Below are 16,987 nucleotides of genomic sequence, written 5' to 3' on the forward strand. Positions count from 1 at the left end.
TGAAAGCTTTTCCTCTAAGATCAGAAACAAGACAAGGATGCCTATTCTCACCACTTCTACTCAGTATAGTACTGGAATTCCTAGGGAGAGTATTTAGGCAAGAAAAATAAATAAAAGCCATCCAAATCAGAAAGAAAGAAGTAAAATTGTCTCTGCAGAAGACATGATCTTACAAAGAGAAAACTCTAAAAATCCACGAAAAGGCTGTTAAAACTAATAAATGAACTCAGTAAAGTCAAAGGATACAAAATCAGTATACAAAAGTTATTGTTTTTATACACTAACAATGAGCTAGCCAAAAAAATAATTAAGAAAACAAAACAAAACAAAACAAACAAAAAAAGAAAACAACCCCATGTTTAATAGCACCAAAAATAATAATAAAGTACTTAGGAATAAATTTAACGAAGGAGGTGAAAGATCTGTGCACTGAAAACTATAAAACATTGGTGAAAGAGATTAAAGAAGACACAAATAAATACAACGATATCCTGTGTTCATGGATTAGAAGAGTTAATATTGTTAAAATGTACCTACCACTCAAAGCAATGTACAGAGTCAGCACAATCCTTATCAAAACTCCACTGGCTTTTTTCACAGAAATAGAAAAAAAAATCCTAAAATCATATAGAACCACAAAAGACCCTGAAAGGCCAAAGCAAGGAAGATCAATTCATCATCAAAGAAGGTGCCAAGTATAGACAACGAGTAAAGGACAGTCTATTCAATAAATGGTATTGGGAAAACTGGATATCCACATGCAGAAGAATAAAATTGGACCCTTATCTGACACCACATACAAAAATTAACTCCAACTTGGTTAAAAACTCGAACATAAGACCTGAACTGTAAAACTAGTGGAAGAAACACAGAAAAAAGGCTTCTCGACATTCGTGTGGGCAATTATTTCTTGGCTATGATCCCAAAAGTGCAGACAACAAAAGCAAAAATAGAAAAATGAGATTCCATCAAACTAAAAAGCTTCTGCATAGCAAAGGAAACAATGAAGAGACAAACTACGGAATGGAAGAAAATATTTGGAAACCACACACCTGATAAAGGATTAATATCCAAAATATATAAGTAACTCTAACAACTTAATAGCAAGAAAACAAATAACCCAATTTTTTAAATGGGCAAAGGATTTAGATAGACGCTTCTCAAAAGAAGACATACAAATGGTCAACAGGTATATGATAAATGCTCAACATCACTAATCATCAAGAGAATGCAAATCAAAATCACAACATCACCTCACACCTGTTAGAAAGGCTATTATCAAAAAGACGAAAGATAACAAGTGTTGGCCAGGATGTGGAGAAAAAGGCATGCTTGAACACTGTTGGTGGGAATGTAAACTGGCATGGCCATTATGAAAAACATATGGAGGTTCTACAAAAAACTAAAAATAGAACTACCATCTGATCCAGCAATTCCACTTCTGGGTATATACCTAAAGGAAGTGAAATTAGTATCTTGAGGAGATATCTGCACTCCCATGTTCACTGCAGCATTATTCACAACAGCTAAATTACAGAATCAACCTAAGTGTCCACTGACAAATGAATGGATAAAGAAAATGTATACAGTATATACACACAATGGAATATTATTCAGTCCTAAAAAAATAAGGAAATCCTGCCATTTGTGAAAACATAGATGAACCTAGAGGACATTATGCGGAATGAAATAAGCCAGGTACAGAAAGACAAGTACTGCATGATCTCATCTATATATGGAATCTAAAAAAGTCAAACTCAAGGAAGCAGAGAGTAGAATAGTGATTGCCAGGTAGTAGAGGATAGGGGAAATGGGGAGATATTTGTTAAAGGGTACAAAATTTCAATTATGCCAGATGAATAATGTCTGGGAATCTAATGTACAGCATGGTGACTACAGGCAGTTTGCTAAGAGAGTAGATTTTAAATATTCTCACCTCCAAAAAAAAAAGGTAACTACATAAGATGATAAATATATTAATTAGCTTGACTGTGGTAATCATTTAACAATGTATACATATATCAATACATCACTAACACCTTAAATATATATATTTTTGTCAATTACACCTCAAAGAAGCTTAAAAAAATGATTAATATCTACTTCCAATATTGACACCTACTTAACAAAAATTAACGGGTAAGTATTAATTGCTAAATGAATGTAGAGCACCTAACAGTATAGCAGAGCACAAACCGTAGGTATATGACAGAAATGTGTATCATATTTACTTTTACAAAAGAAAAATTAAACTTTGATATTCTTACCATTTTCTATGATGCAAACTTTGGTGAACACACACACACAGGTATATATGTGATTTCTTCATATGAATTAAAACAAATAAATTTATCAATTATCCCCCAACAAAAATAGAAAAACCCAGAAATGAAGCAGAAACACAAGAAATAATTTAAAATTAAAAAAATATTTTGGAAATAAAGATGAAACTAAAGGGAATAAGTATACGAATAATCACAACAAAGATTGCCTTAAAAAAAAAGAAAGTTGAAATGAAGGATAATTTTAAAAATCAAAAAGAAATTCGCCATAAATTAAACATGTAACTACTTTGTGACCCAGTAATTTTACTCCTAGGCATTTATCTCAGAGCAATGAAAACTTAAATTCACCCATAAACCTATACATGAATGTTCTTAGCAGCTTTAGTTTTAAGTACCCCAAACTGGAATCAGCAAGGATGTCCTTCAACAAGTAAATGGTTAAATAAACTATGGTACAGGCATAGCTCGTTTTATTGAGCTTTGCTTTATTGTACTTTGCAGATATTGATTGCATTTTTTACAAATTGAAGGTTTGTGGCAACTCTGTGTTGAGCCAGTCTACTGGTACCATTTTTCCTATAGCACTTGCTCACTTCATATCTCTCTGTGTCACATTTTGTTAACTCTCGCACTATTTCAAGCCTTTTCACTATTCTTATATTTATGGTGGTCTGTGATCTTTGATGTTATTGTAATTGTTGTGGGGCACCATGAACCACACCCTTATCAGGTGGTGAACTTAATCAATAAATGCTGTATGTGTCCTAACTGCTCCACCCACCAGCCGTTCCCGCCTCTCCCTCTCCTTGGGCTTCCCTATTCCCCGAGACACAACAGTATGGAAATTAGGCCAATTAATAATCCTACAATGGCTTCTAAGTGTTCAAGTGAAAGGAGGAGTCACACGTTTCTCACTTTAAATCAAAAGCTAGGAGTGATTAAGCTTAGTGAGGAAGGGAGGTCAAAAGCCCAGAAAGGACGAAAGGCCTCTTGCGCTAAACAGCCATGTTGTCATTGCAAAGGAAAATTTCTTGAAGGAAATTAAAAGTGCTACTCCAGTGAACTCACAATGATAATAAAGCAAAAGAGCCTTATTGCTGATGTGGAGAAAGTTTCAGTGGTCTAGATAGAAGATCAAATCAGCTACAACATTCCCTTAAGCCAAACCCTAACCCAGAGCAAGGCCCTAACTCCCTTCAATTCTGTGAAGGCTGAGAGAGGTGAGGAATCTGCAGAAGAAAAGTTTGAAGTTAGCAGAGGTTGGTTCATGAGGTTGAAACAAGGTGAAACAGCAAGTGCTGATGTAGAAGCTGTAGCAAGTTATCTAGAAGATCTAGCTAAGATAATTAGTGAAGGTGGCTACACTAAACAACAGATTCTCAGCGTAGACAAAACAGCCTCCTATTGGAAGAAGATGCCATCTAGGATTTTCATAGCTAGCGAGAAGTTAATGCCTGGCTTCAAAGCTCAAAGGACAGTGTGACTCTCTTGTTAGGGGTTAATGCAGCTGGAGACTAAGTTGAAGCCAATGCTCATTTACCATCCTGAAAATCCTAGGGCTCTTAAGAATGATGTTAAATCTACTCTGCCTGTGCTCTATAAATGGAAAAACAAAGTCTGGATAACAGCACGTCTGTTTACAACATGGTTTACTGAATATTTAAGCCCACTGTTGAGACCTACTGCTCAGAAAAAAAGCTCCTGGTTATCCAAGAGCTCTCATGGAAATGTATAATGAGATTAATGTTGTTTTCATGCCTGCTAACAAAACATCCATTCTGCAACCCAAATTCTTTTTGAAATTACCCAGGAGTAATTTCAATTCTCAAGTCTTATTACTTAAGAAATACATTCCCTAAGGCTATAGCTGTCATAGATTCCTCTGATGGATTTGGGCAAAGTAAACTGAAAACCTTCTGGAAAGGACTGACCATTCTAGATTCTGCTAAGAACATTCATGCTTCACGAAAAAAGGTAAAAATATTAACATTAACAGGAGTTTGGGAGAAGTCAAGCCCAACCCTCACTGATGACCTCTGAGAGGTTCGAGACTTTGGTGGAAGAAGTAACTGCAGATGTGGTGGAAACAGCAAGAGAACTAGAATTAAAAGTAGAGGCTGAAGATGTGACTGAATTGCTGCAATCTAAGGATAAATCTTTAAAGGACGAGGAGTTACTCCTTCTAGATGAACAAAGAAAGTGGTTTCTTGAGATGGAATCTACTCCTGGTGAAGATGCTACAAAGACTGTTGAAATGACAGCAAAGCATTTAGAATATTACATAAACTTAGTTAACAGAGTAGCGGCAGGTTTGAGAGGATCAACTCCAATTTTCAAAGAAATTCTACTGTGGGTAAAATGCTATCAAACAGCACTGCATGTTACAGAGAATTTGTTCATGAAAGGAAGAGTTAATCGATGCAGCAAACTTCAATGTTGTCTTATTTTTAAAAACTGCCACAACCATTCCAACTTTCAGCAACTACCACCCTGATCAGTCAGCAGCCATGAACATCAAGGCAAGATCCTGTATCTACCAGCAAAAAGATTACAACTTGCTGAAGGCTCAGATGGTAGCATTTTTCATGATAAAGCACTTTTTAATTAAGGTATGTATATTTTTTAGACATAATGCTATTTCACACTTAAAAGACTACAATATAGTGTAAATGTAATTTTTATATGCACTGGGAAACCAAAAAATTTGTGTGACTCACTTTATTGATATTAGCTTTATTGCAGTGGTCTGGAACTGAACCCACAATATCTCCAAGGTATGCCTGTACATACATACCATGGCATACTACATAGCAATAAACAGGAACAAGCTACTGATACACCTAACAATTTAGATGAATGAATCTCCAGGAAATCATGCTGAATGAAAAAGAAAAAGCCAGTTCCAAAAGGTTACATGCTATATAATTCCACATTTACAGAATATTTTGAAATGACAAAATTTTAGAAATGGAGGACAGATGAATGGTTACCAGTGCTTAGGGAGAAGCTGAAGGTGAGAGGGTAGGAGGTGGTTATAATTATAAAACGGCAACACAAGGTATCCTTGTGGTGTTAGAACTGTTCAATATCTTAATTATGGTGGTGGATACAGGAACCTACACATAGGTGATAAAATTTTATAGAACTTAACATACATGTATACAAATAAAATTGGGGAATGTATTATCAGCATCCTGGTTGTGATATTATACAATAGTTTTCTAAAATGTTACCACTGAAGGAAACTGAACAACGCATACAAGGTTTCTCTCTATATTATTTATTAGAATTGCATGTGAATCCACAATTACCTCAATTTAAAAAATAAAAAGATTAAACTAAATGTGATATCTTACGATAATACCGTGGAACAGAAAAGGACATCAATGGAGAAATGAGTAAAATCCAAAGTATGGAGTTTAGTTAATAGTAACGCATCAGTGTTGATTTCTTAGTTTTGACAAATGCACTTTTCCACTGTAACATGCTAACATTAGAGAATACTAGGTGAGAGATATACTGAATTCTGAACTATCTTTGCATATTTTCTATAGTAAATTTAATATTGTTCCTAATGCTTTGTTTCTCTTAAAAAATTCAAAGAAATAAATAGTAAAGAAGGAATCAAGAGAAAGTGATAAATATTGCAGATAAGCAATGAGGATAATAGGATCCCCGAAAAAGAAAACCAAAGCAAAGGTACAGAACAAACGCAAAAAACAAAAGCCAAGAGCACTTATCTGAAATTTTAAAAGATCTGAAGTTACATACTGAAAGAAGCCACCAGATACCTGAGAATATCAACCCAGAATGACCAACAAGACATTCTAGTAAAATTAATGGACTTAAAAGAATTCTTTGAGGTTTAGGCTGAAATGTGACTTACAAGCAAAAAAAAAAAAAAAGACTATGGTCAGACTTTTCAACAGCAATGCTTTGCCAGAAAAAAAAATGGAGTTACAGACTTGAGATATTTAAGGAAAGAAAATGTGAGCTAAGGATTTTATTTTCAGAAAAAATGACCTTCAGATATAAAGAGCACAGACAGAATGTTACAAACTTGCAAGAAAATTAATGAAAAATTTTCCCAGGAGTCTTTCCTAAGGCATCTATTAGAGAAAAAGCTTGAGATAACCAAAATGACTAAAGAAACATCATCATAAGGACTGGTGTGAGCACTAAATATATTACTCATAGAACTAAGACTGGGATGGAGACAGCATAGTATTTAATGATTATATGCTCTGACAACATATAGGGCTCCAATTTTTAAAAAATGGGGAAAATGTAAATAGCACATACAAAAAAAAACTTATAAAAATTTTAACAACCAAAATTGGCGGTGTTCATTATCAGTATTATTATTCCTTAACTATTATATGTGCCCTGTGGAATTAAATGAGTAATTATGGGCATAGTAATTCTATCATACAGTCATTATGAAAAAAGGAGATAGACATATAACACAAAAGAAATTAAGAACCCCAAAATAAAAACTAATCTTGAATTTGAATCAAAAGTACCAGTATGAACCTATAAGGTATTTTACCTTAGCACATATATTTTCCTAGCTCTGTGCATTGAAAAAAACTATGACAAACTGAGAAGCAATAAGTATTTCTAGTCTTGAAATACTATTCCCCGTTAAAAAAAAATTTTTTTTTAATAGGAGGGCTTCTTAGAGAAATGGCTGATTTCAATTCTGAAGCAGGAAATGGTACAAAATGAGCCTGAAACATTTTTTCATACAAAATAGCAAGGAAGCTAACAAAGACTAACATAGAGTCATGTCAAAAGGATCCAGGAGACAAACTGAAGAAGTTCCCACAGGCCAAAGGAACAACTGAGTTTCTAATAAGATTATGAATTAAATTGCAACAGATATTTAAATCCACCAAAAATGTTTAAATTCACAAGTTCATAATAATAATAAACTGGTCATCACCTGAACTAAGTATCATGAAAACTAGGTAAGTACAAGGATTTATCTTGTCTTTTCTATTTGGACTTTGCCTTATGACTCCATGATGCAAGAGTGATTTCTATAGCTGTTGACATTAAAGGAATAACATGGAAGTGTAAAAGGATGGGCACCTCAGGCACAGTTAGGGTCTTTAGGTAGCTCAGAGGTTGGGAATCTGAGGGCAAGAGAGCCACTAAGTAGCCATGCTTAAGCTAAACGAAGAAAGATGGATCTCTGCCTCTGAAAGGCTCACTGTAGGATAGAAATGGGCAAATGCACATATAAAAATTAGTAAAGGGGAAAACATATAGTAATAAATTAATGTAAGGAATATCTGTGACTACTGGACAAGCAATGCTCTTGCTGTTGTTTTATAAAGCACCAGAATCATGAATAGCAATTTGGGAAAAGAATAAAATAAAGAGCTTCATGCCAAGGTCAGGGTTCAATAAAACATTCAGGCAAATAAAACAATCCCTCAGAGTCAATGCTGGCCACACCTTCTATAAATTCTGCCACAGGATCTCAACACTTCTGTGTTGAGGTGGCATTTAGAATTCCATGAGTCTTATTTTCTCAGTATTCACTGCTAATTGTTTTCAAAATATCTACTTGGTGTGGAGCATTATGCTAAGAACCACAAAAATATAAAAAGAAATATAAGGCATGCCCCAACCACAGAGAACCTAGTACAAAATGCATAGGAAAATAAAGTAACTGAAGACAGTGAGCACATGCCTATGACTACATGCATACGCACCACTTGCTTTGGAATTTAAATCACATTTTCCCACAGAAACAACAACACAGAAAATGGTTGTATTTCCGTATCAGTCCTCAAACTCACTCAATGCATGTTTAGCTGAGCCTCAGTAGTTTTCCTTAATTCTAAGTGATCCTCAACCAGTTTGAGAAGCTGATAGGAAATGGTGCTATATAGCTGGGAAAAGCATGTGCAATACTATGATATAATTTTACAGTTAGAAAATGGAAAACCAGTTTTCATAACACAAAAAAACTTGTTTTTATTAAACAAATTTAGCAGTAAACGGTATCTATAACTTATATACACAGTACTATGTACTAAATACTACTCCAATTGCTTTACATATAATAACTTATTTATCCTCATCATTTTACTCATTTTATTTTTAAAACAACTCCAAGGAGGAGTTCTATCAATATCCCTAGTATTAAAGTGTGTAAGGCATAGGGAAGTTAAGTAATCTTCCCAGTCACAGAGCTCGACAAAGCTTCTTTACTGGTAGAGATTCAGAAGATAACCTATTTTCTGAGCAACCTCATCACCCAACATTCTTCACTGGGGCTGAAAATAGTGCTGGAGGCATGAGGGCACTCGTATACTTGTACATACTTACAGTTATATAACCACTAGACTAAAATGAAATGACTCACAGTAGTAGGGCTCTAAAGAATTCCGTATTGTTTATACCATAGATAGGCTCATTCAAGGGAACAAAGGATATTTGCACATGGATATTCACTACAGCAGTGGTTTTTGTTTGTTTGTTTTTAAGAGAGTTTATTTTTACATTTTAAAATTTTTGGCCTCGCAGTATGCAGGATCTTAGTTCCTGGACCAGGGATCAAACCCATGCCCCCTGCAGTCGAAGCACAGAGTCTTAACCACTGGACTGCCGGGGAAGTCCCTACAGCAGTGTTTGTGATGACTAATGACTGAAAACAATATCAATGTCCATCAGTAGGGGACAGGCTAAATACATTTTGATATTTCTACAGGGGAATGCTGTACAGCCTTTTAAAAGAATGGGATAGTTTATACTTATGGATATGGGAAAAATACCTTATAGTATAAAGTGGAAAAAAAAAAAGGTGTAGAATAGCAGGTATATTACGATTCAACTTGTGTGAGAGAGAAAAGGAGAGGGATATATATTACACATGTGCTTGAATATGATCAGAAATTTTCTTAAGAATGAACAAATTATTTACAGTGCTTACTTCTGGGAAATAGGGAATGGGGAAAAGGATCAGTACATAGAGGAGAAAGAGATTTTTGTTTTTATATTATATCCTTTTGTATTGAATTTACTTTTACCAAAAGCACATACTGCTGATTTTAAATTAGCTTAATTAAAAATGGAGTATTGTAGAGCTTAACATCCTTTCATATAGTGGTTCCTAACAATATACCAGTAGGTAATGATCAGTGATGAGATGTGTCCCAAATAATTTATTTCTAATAGTAGTTAAGCTAGAGAAGTTTATGAATGATTTTTTATAAACAAGAATAAAATCAACATCCTTTTAATTAATCCACTAATGTAACGGGGATAAAAAGAGAGACTTTAATATTCAAGCAGAGGGAAAAGAGAGTTATATCCTAAAGATGATTATTTTTAGAAGAGGCTGCATCTCAGAGGAATGGAGGTCCTCAATAATAATAATAATAATAAATTAAAATAAAAAGGATTCCCCCAATCTGGAAGTCCTCAGAGATGCAAACACCTTTCTCAAAAAATAAGGAAACATCTTTATGTGATCTCCAGATTGGGGTGGGAGTGTCCCAGAAAATGGGCAAGAATTTGTTTTCATCCTTTTAAATATGTATGTTTTTGTATATTTTATAAGTAATATATTTACAGTGTTATTCATACATTATTTATAATTAAATATACAGTATTTAGAGGATGGTTGCTCAAAAAAAAGTTTTATTGATAGGGCAAGCAATTAAAAATGTTTGGAAACTACTGATGTAGTCCAACAAATTTAATACAGTGAAGAGGAAAGCATTAAATGGCCATTCCATGGTCAAAGGATGAAAAGTAAAAGCTGTGAAACAGTCAGTGTACAACGTCTGCAATTTTTTGACCATTCACAATTATTCTGACCATCCAAATTTAATTACTTCATTCTTCTGAAAAGGCCTCCAGCCTTTCTGCGGGGAGTTCTCCACTGCCATCTTGCACAGAACTGTGAGAGCCTTTAAAAGCTCAGAAAGCTTCCAACTACTTCCAAAAGTGAAAGTACTTATCCAGTGATTTTTAAATATCTCTGCCCCACTCTTAAACTGTCCTCTCCGCACAGACCAACTGGAACTCTTTGAGTAAGTCAGACAAATATATTCCTCATTTGTCGAGGGGCTCATCCTCTGCTTCACACTCCTACGCACCACTCCTGTTACGCAGAATAAACATCCTCCACACCACCAAATCAAGTTCTTTTTCCTCCAAACTCTATTAAGGGTTCCCTTTCCTCTAACTGCCTGACCACCTCTGATTCCTGGGACTTTAGTGCTGATGGGATCGCAAGGATCTTCCCTCTCTCCGAATCTCTCCAGCAACTCATTAGCAGGATCATTCGTCAGGCCCTCGTTTGAGTTACTGTCGCCAATGTTTCTGCGATCTCTGCCCTCAAGACTTTTGGTTTGTCTGGGTCCCGCCTCCCCTTCCCGACACTAAGTTTGTTTAGGGCCTGAGCGCAGGGGCCTGGCAGGTTCTCTCCGACGTCAGCTGTTGCGTACACAGGTCAGCCTGAGCAGGCCGCTCAGGGAACAAGGCCGTCCTGACAGGACCGCCCGGAGCGCCTTTCTCCGTCGCTCCCGGAGGAGAAACGTCCTGGGGATGGGGTAAAGAGTGCATATGTGCCTAGAGGCTGCACAGGGCGACCCCGAAGCCATCCGGCGGGGCCAGCTGGCGGGTGGACGATTAGAACTAGGCCTGGTAGGTGAAGGGAGGCGGACTGAACGGCCGGATCCGGGACTGAATCAGGACGGGGAGGGAATCCGAGTGTGGCTGCTTTGGCAGCCCCGCGGGTCCTGTGGCGGGGGTGACCGTTACAAGGCTCAAGGAGGCGAAGAGTTGGGGAGCGTCCCCCACTCACCTGGAAGAGGCTGTCGCCGGAGGCTCCAGCTGCCCCCCTCCCAAATTTAAGCCACGTCAGCTCGGGAATCCCGTACGCGACACCTACCGCTGCAGCGCCCCGCCAAGGGACTCAACCACTGGCAGTTGGGACGGAAAAGGGGATTAGGCTATGGACCAATCAGGACTTAGCAGCCGGGCGTTACCAGGGAGACCAGGCACGCCTTGTTTGTAACTAACTCATCAACAATGACAGAGACCAATCAACGTCGGGATGTGCTCCGCTTCCTCAAAGAAACAGCCAATGGACTCTGAAGAGTAGAGGAGGGGCGGAGTCAGACGGGAGCAAGGGTTCCGGAAGAAAATCTAGGGAAGAGCCGGAAATGCCGGGAGGGCGGGCGTTCTGGTAAGGTCAGGTGTTGATGGGACGGCCGATTTCTTCTAATTCTTCCGCGGGATTGGCGGTGCCTGACCCAGCTTAGGGCTTGGGGTTTTGCTGAGACACTGCACCCCGGGAAACCAGCTGCCGTTAGGATTGTTGAATGAGCTGTGAAGGGAGTGGGGATGTGGGTTTTGCTCTTAGAGTCATAAAATATTAGAGCCAGAAGGTAGGTGGTCTAATATGACTTTTTCATTTTACTGATGAAAAATGAGAACCAGTTTAAAGTGACTTGCCCAAAGACAAACAGCAACTTACTGATGGAACTTGGGCAAGAACCTGGCGTTTGTATGAAAGGATCAGAGATGTTTCTAAGGACATGAATGAGAGAGAGAATAGTGAACACTAGGAAATGCGTTTTAGGAAGTGGGGCTTGAACTGGCCCTTAAACAGAGGTTGAGGGTTGAGGGCTTGGGTCCTGGAATGGGAGTCAGTGACTAAGGAAAGGGGGGAAAGTAGCTTACTGTGTACCAGACACTCAGCCCACTATATGCATCCTCACCCTAGTGCTTACATAACCCTTTGAGGTTTGAACATCAGTAAGGCCTTTGCTGGCTACCCATCTAAAATTGTAGTCCCCTGTAATCACCGTGTACTGTTCTTAGACCTGGAGATATTGCTGAGACCAAGAAACAAAAGTTCCTGCCCTTTTGAAAATAATAATTTAGTGAGGAGAGAGAAAATAAACAGTTGGCCCTTGGACCACACAAGTGTGAACTGCACGGGTCCACTTATACACTGATTTTTTTTTCAGTAATAAATACTACACTATCTGGCCTGGTTGAACCCGTGAACAGAACCACCTGTAAGGAAGAAACATGTATAGGGAGAACCAACTCCCTAATTTATTCTGGGGTTTACGACTACAGAGTGTCAGTGCTCCTAATTCCCATGTTGTTCAAGGGTCAACTGTAATATGGTAGATGGCAAAATGCTTAGGAAAGATGCAAGCAGAGATGGAGTATAGTGGGTGCGGGGGACTGCAATTTTAGAAAAACTGAGACCAGGCATGCTGGCTTTTGCTTCATTCTCTTGTACTTCTTAAAACTTGGAATGTAAAGGGCAGCCCTTCCAGGGCCCAACATGAGCCAGGGCTTGCAGGGCTTATTCTGCAGGCTCTCCAAGAGATTTTATTTGCGGTCAGTGAGCAAGGGAATGTTGCTGTATATCAACTGCAGCTGTTTAGGGTTGAGGCACCCAGCTGACTGCATCAACAGCTGAAATTGCTCCCTGATGATGTGCAGACCTTTCATGTAGCTGGTCTCTGTGAGTTATATTTAAATACAGTCATTAAATAAAATCCTCACTAATCAGGATTCCCTAGTGGTAAAGAAGTCTAAATTATGAGATCTGGATTTTGTATGAAAGTATCTGTGTATACTTCTCCACAGAGGTCTGGGTCTTTATCTATATTCCCCTAGGTCAGCAAAAATCCCAGAAGGATCCAGAGTGTACCAAATACCCAATACTCAAAGCCTAAGAAAAGACTGTTCTGAAATCCCTAGCCCTCATAAGTAGTAAGTCATGGGTGTCTCCTCTGGAAGTGCAGAGATGCCTGTGCATACTTTGGTGCCCATTTCTTGACTAGGGCCTGCCTACAGAATGCAGCCACAGTAGACGGGACTGGTGTCCCACCTACATTGAGGACAGAGGGACTGCCGCTGTGTGAATTGTTTGGGCTTTGTTCTGGTGTCCCAAGGAGGCCAATATGACATGGGGTAGATTTCAGGCCATTTGTCTCCATGTCGCAGTTGGTAGTCATCCTTCATGCCAATTAACTCCTAGAAACAGATGCCAGAGGAAGCTCTTTACAGGAATTAGGACTTTTGTTCTCCTGACTTTCCTCCTGGGAATGTCAGCACTCCTGATTAAGCACTAGACCCATGGAGAGACTGAGCTGACTTTAGGAAAACTGAGACCAGGCCTGATGACTTCCAGCTTCCTGCACTCCTTAAAACTTGAAATGTACAGCAGCCCTTGATGTGTTTTTTTCCAGCCCAGCTCCAGTTTTTGCTCTCCATGGGTCCCTGTAGATAGTCTATCTTTGACGATGGAAGAGATTAGGATTTGGGGGCTCTTCTGTCTGTGGAGCTGCAGGTGTCTCCTTGCCTCCTGCTGGATGAACTTTGGGATGGGGACCAAGGATGGCAGGTTGTTTCTTGAGAAGGCTATAAGTGTGGAATGAGTAGATGTCCTGATTCAGCTTCTCAGAGGCATCAGAGATGCCTGAGGGATACAGAAACTTGCTGATTTATGCTCTTATCTTGATATTAAGGCCTTGATATTAAGGTCTTCCAGCTCTTGCTGGGCATCCTCAAGCAGCAGCGGTTTTGCCCAAAGGTGGGCATGGCTAAGCAGGAACCCTGGCACATGGAAGAACAGGAGAGCTGAAGAGACCAGGCATTCTTGCCTGGAAGATGGCAAGAGTTGTCTCCCAGCTCTTGCTAGGATCTGCTCCTCTGACAGTTGAAGAAGAAACCACTGTTAAAACTCCCCCTGTGTCTTCAGGGGCTAGAGATGCTATAACTGTTTGACTCAAAGGCCTGGAATAATCCAGGCTCCAGGAGAATTGATTGAGCCCTCTTCTAACTTCAAGAGTCTTCCCCCACAGAATCAGCAGGCTCTGGATACTTCATGGAACATGTGGAGCCAGGCAGAAAATCTTGGAAGCCCTGGTGGGCAAAGGGTGGGAATGGCTGAAACAAGTGGGATTATTCTCTATAGGGGATGAAGCCACAGTAGTTTGTAGAGGAGAAGCAACATTTATGCCACAAGAACTCAGTTACTATTTCTATATGAATTGTTACTGAGCATTTACAATATATGAGGAAGTCATATGGGGAGCAGTGGTGACTTTCTCATCCTGAGGCACCTAGAGCCAAGGGCATGAGGAACCTGAAATCAAAGAGAAGAAAATTCCTAGGAGATGTAACCATACAGCTCTTATTCAGCATTGATTCAACAAATACTTACTAAGCACAGACCATGTGTCAGGCACTTTATGTGGCTTATTTTTTATCTGGGATCTAAGAATAAATCTCGGGCCTTTAAAGCAGGCTTTGTGATGGAGACTTCTCTAGCCCATCAATTTGAAGAATGTTCTTATCATGTATCTTAGGGGATGTGGTAGGCCCCTTTTTTGGAGAACTCCCAAGTACTATAAAAGTCCCTCAGGATACAACTATATTTAATGGTTAATATACTAGCACGAAGAGGTCACTAGGACTCAAGTTACATATCAAATTGGCATCTCTGATATGCTTCATAGGTACTTTCAAGGACTGTATCACTAAAGCCTACCCTCATCAATATTCCTAGTTTAGAATATCAAAAAGTTTAACATAGTTACCCCACTACTGCTGGTATAACTAATAAATTTGCATGTAGAGCAGATATTGTGAGGAAGTCTGTAGACCTCCTAAACATCTCTAAATTGTCCTAGGTGTGTCCTGCTCAATGAACTCGCCTTGATCTTTATTAGAAGATTTCTTTAACAATTAAGAGATTTTCTGCATTTATTACTTTAGAGTTCTGCGCATGCTGTTTAGGAAGGTGTATTCAACCTAGAGTCAAAACTAAGATATTAATAGGTTTTGTATAACCAGCAGTTAACAGTCTCTCTTCTGATCTCTGAAGGAAGTGCAGCCCTAGCCTTTTTCTCCTGCTTCATTCCTCTCAGCCCTCAAGATGACCAACCTTCTAATTTCCTTGGCTTACACACATTTTAATTAGGCTGACAGGCACAAGAAATACAGGCTGATTAATATGAGTGAAAGATTTGGCTGCATAATATATAGACCCAGTAATAAGACACCTTTTAGGACTCCTGTAGGGACACAGGTGTTGAGTCTCTGCTCCCTTGGAGACTCTTTTCCATTAAGATACATGACTTCTTTATGCCTGTGTAATGCTGAGGGTTGCACATTCTAGAGACAGCCATCTAGGACCTTGCCTCAACTCGCTCTCTCTTTTTTCTGTAATATTTATTTATTTATTTGGCTATGCCAGGTCTTAGTTGCAGCACGCGGGATCTTCGTTGTGGTGTGCGAGATCTTTAGTTGCAGCATGCAGGATCTTTTACTTGTGGCATGAGGGATCTAGTTCCCTGACCAGGAATTGAGCCCGGGCCCCCTGCAATGGAAGGATGGTGTCTTAACCACTGGATCACCAAGAAAGTCCCTCAACTCTCTTGTCCTCTCTATGTCATATGGGCATCCTATGAAGCCAATTTATTCATTCCATATTTATTACTTTAACTTGATCTATTTTTTAATCTTTCTATTCTGCCTATTGGATATTTTTTTGAGTATATTACATGAGAATTCAAAGCACTTAAAATTGCTTGGGTCTCTTCATGGGAAGGCAAGACTGCTTTTCCATGTGTGCTAGCCAAATCTTCACACAACAAACAGTTACCAAGTGCCTCCTTCATAACACATTGGTTGAATAGATACACTGTTTTTTCATTCCCTCTTCATGGAACACTCCCCTTCTACTCCTTGAGCTGCCCAATTCATTCTTTTTTTTAAATCATAAAATTCTTTTCTATCCACTTTATATTTTATTTCCTATATTTAAAAAATTTTTAATTTTATATTGGAGTATAGCCACTTAACAATATTGTGATAGTTTCAGGTACACAGCGAAGCAACTCAGCCATACATATACATGTATACATTCTCCCCCAAACTCCCCTCCCATCCAGGCTGCCACATAACATTGAGCAGAGTTCCCTGGGCTATACAGTAGGTCCTTGTTGGTTATCCATTTTAAATATAGCAGTGTGTACACGTCTATCCCAAACTCCCTAACTATCCCTTCCCCCCACCCTTCCCCCCAGTAACTGTAAGTTGTTCTATAGGTCGGTGAGTCTGTTTCTATTTTCCAAATAAGTTCACTTGTATCATACCTTTTTAGGTTCCACATATAAGGGATATCATATGATATTTCTCTTTCTCTATCTGACTTACTTCACGCAGTATGACAATCTCTAGTTCCATCCATGTTGCTGCAGATGGCATTATTTCATTCTTTTTAATGGCTGAGTAATATTCCATTGTATATATGTACCACATCCTCTTTATCCATTCCTCTGTCAGTGGACATTTAGGTTGCTTCCATGTCTTGGCTATTGTAAACAGTGCTGCAATGAACATTGGGGTACATGTATCCTTTCGGACCATGTTTTTCTCTGGATATGTGCCCAGGAGTGGGATTGCAGGGTCATATGGTAGCTCTGTTTTTAGTTTTTTAATGAACTGTTCTCCATACTGTTCTCGAAAGCGGCTGTACCAATTTACATTCCCACCAGCAGTGTAGGAGGGGTCCCTTCTCTCCAAACCCTCTCCAGCATTTACTGTTTGTGGATTTTTTGATGATAGCCATTTTGACTGGTGTGAGGTGATATCTCATAGTTATTGCATTTCTCTAATAATTAGTGATGTTGAACATCTTTTCA

General features: G+C 38.7%; 1 protein-coding gene across 8 annotated transcripts in view; it reads right to left on the reverse strand.

Moving 5' to 3' along the window:
• Positions 1-11,256, reverse strand: part of GOLGB1 (golgin B1) — an 85,803-nt gene extending 74,547 nt beyond the window's left edge. For 7 of the 8 annotated variants that reach the window (XM_027106039.1, XM_027106021.1, XM_027106027.1 and 4 more), the window contains exon 1: positions 11,113-11,255. The gene's annotated coding sequence lies outside the window, so the exon portion shown is untranslated. Of the gene's footprint in view, positions 1-11,112 lie in introns of all 8 variants that reach the window. The other variant, XM_027106048.1, reaches the window with a different exon arrangement.
• Positions 11,257-16,987: the final 5,731 nt, after the last annotated feature.

Source organism: Aethalodelphis obliquidens, unplaced genomic scaffold, assembly GCF_003676395.1.
Source record: "Aethalodelphis obliquidens isolate GAN/ISIS:26980383/991018 unplaced genomic scaffold, ASM367639v1 scaffold1, whole genome shotgun sequence".
NCBI lineage: Eukaryota > Metazoa > Chordata > Mammalia > Artiodactyla > Delphinidae > Aethalodelphis > Aethalodelphis obliquidens.